Source organism: Otolemur garnettii, unplaced genomic scaffold, assembly GCF_000181295.1.
Source record: "Otolemur garnettii isolate 467f Iridium unplaced genomic scaffold, OtoGar3 scaffold00201, whole genome shotgun sequence".
NCBI lineage: Eukaryota > Metazoa > Chordata > Mammalia > Primates > Galagidae > Otolemur > Otolemur garnettii.
Window position 1 is genome coordinate 2,164,180 of NW_003852596.1, and position 2,704 is coordinate 2,166,883.

General features: G+C 36.0%; 1 pseudogene; it reads left to right on the forward strand.

Annotated features, from left to right (window-relative positions):
* Positions 1–1,581, forward strand: part of LOC111721903 — a 4,525-nt pseudogene extending 2,944 nt beyond the window's left edge.
* Positions 1,582–2,704: the final 1,123 nt, after the last annotated feature.

Consider the following 2,704-nt stretch of genomic DNA (forward strand, 5'->3'; position numbering starts at 1 on the left):
GAAAGGAACACTTTTACACTGCTGGTGGGACTGCAAATACAACCTTTTTGGAAGAAAGTATGGAGAAACCTGAAAGAACTCAACCTAGACCTCCCATTTGATCCTGCAATCCCATTACTGGGCATGTATCCAGAAGGGAAAAAAAAAAAAAAACTTTTATTATAAAGACACTTGTACTAGGCTGTTTATTGCAGCCCAATTTACAATTGCTAATATGTGGAAACAGCCTAAATCCCCTTCAACCCAGGAATGGATTGGCAAGCTGTGGTATATGTATACCATGGAATACTATTCAGCCATTTAAAAAAAATGGAGATTTTGCAGCATTTGTACTAACCTGGATGGTGGTGGAACACATTATTCTTAGTGAAGCATCACAGGAAAAGTATGAATCCTACATGCTCAACTTTGATATGAGGACAATTAATGATAATTAATGACATGATGGGGCATGGTGGAAGGGGAGACCAGACAGAGAAGGAGGGAGGGGGTGAGGGAAAGGAAAAGAAGAAAAAAAAAAAAGAAAATAGTGACTAATTCTCACATAAATTGGATTTAATGTTGACCAAAGTGCATTACTTACACATTAATTTTTAATTCAACTTGTTAATATGTTGTTTAGGATATTGCATCCTCATTTATAAGTGAAATATGTTTGCAATTTCCCGTTGATAATAATATATTTTCTCCAATTCTAATATCAGGTGTATCCAGATTAAGTAGAATGATTTTGAAGTATTTCTTCTTATTGCTTAAAATTTCGATGCAGCAATAGTCTGATTTCTTTTCTGAATGGATTTATCTGCATTCGTTCTTTACAAGGTTTTTGTTTCTAGTCCTTATCTGAAACATTGTTATTGTTATTAAATTTTAAGGCTTTTTAATTTTGTGAAGGCATTAAGTGGAAATGTAACAAACACAACTATATGTAAAAAAATAAATAAAATAAAATAAAATAAAAAGGGCAGTGCCTGTGGCTCAAAGGAGTAGGGTGCCGGCTCCATATACCAGAGGTGGCAGGTTCAAACCCGGCCCCAGCCAAAAACTGCAAAATAATAATACTAATGATAAATAAAAATAAATTAAAAATTAAAGGTTTTAATTCTCCTTGGTGTGATGTTTTTTGACATGAATGATGCAAAGGTGTTAGAACATTTAAATGATCTGAAACAATATTGGAAAAGCGGATATGGATGTACTATTAATAGTCGATCCAACTGCACCCTGTTTCAGAATAGCTTTCAGCACTTGGACAAAGCAGTTGAACAGAAACAGCAACAGCTTACAACAGTTTACAATTACAAGGAACAAATGTATTGGAAGTTCCCAAGTGGTCACATTCTACCTTATGCCTCCAACCTAATATTTCTGCTTTACCATTGTGAAAATGCTAAGACTCCTAAAGAAAAATTACGTATGCGGTTGTTATTAAACCAAAAGGTGTTATCCTTGGCTCACTGGCAAAAAACGATTTCATTGTATGAGGACCTGAAGAACTATTGCAAAGATATCCTTCTGAGTTGTCAGACCAGGGAAGAACGTGAATTAGCAAAGGTTAACAGCACATCTGATGAGCTATGAGGAACTGGAGATTTTTAATTCATCAGGAATCTATGGGGAGCCATTACAGGCTTAAAATCCTGCAATCCTGTGATTGCAGAAAGCTTTTACCTTACTTGATTATTTCTGTCTTTTCACAGAAAAACATTGAGGTTTTTTGATTTGGACAAGATATGTAAGAAATAATTTTTCACTGGAGCTTTTAAGGGGGGGGAAATCTATTCAAAGAAACAGCTAGAACTGCAAATGTTCACAGAAATTTCCTATTTACATGAAATGTAATATATCTCACCCACGATTTCAAAATGATACTTGAAAAGTGCTAGAGTAACAAAATATGTCAATTGGACAATCCATAACTTGACTGAGCCAAGTTTAGGAACTTTCCCAATTCTGCTACAGTTCTCTTTTCCTCAGGTAGGACAATTCTAGTATGTAGTATTGTTTCTCTTCATCCAAACTATTGTGATAAGCTGGGAGTATTACTTTGGAAGAAAGCTATCACCTCTAGATACAAATTTGAAACAATTTTAAGAAACAGTCTGATTTAAAAGGACACCTTCACTGAAGCATGACAAAAAGTATGATAAAATAAATATTTTTGTTAAGGTATTTATACAGTAATGGAACACACTTCCAGTAACTCCTTTTAACCTAGTAAGTCTTGCAGGGCTATCTTAAATTACTATCACACCTGTACATTTAATAATGGAAAGACAAAAAAGGCAATTCACCAGTCAGATGGGTAGAATCAAAGTTTCTTAAATCCACTGGTGGTTTGATTTCTTTTTCTTTTTAAAATAAAGACTTCCCAGCGGGGGTGGCACCTGTGACTCAGTGAGTAGGGTTGCCAGCCCCATATACCGAGGGTGGTGGGTTTGAACCCAGCCCCAGCCAAACTGCAACAAAAACATAGCCAGGCGTTGTGGTGAGGACCTGTAGTCCCAGCTACTAGGGAAGCTGAGGCAAGAGAATCCCCTAAGCCCAGGAGTTGGAGGTTGCTGTGAGCTGTGACGCCACAGCACTCTACCAAGGGTGACAAAGTAGGACTCTGTCTCTAAAAAAAAGACTTCTCAGCTGGCTTAGTTTCACAGTTTTTTGTTTTGTTTTGTTTTGTTTTTGTTTTTGTTTTTGTTTTTTTTTT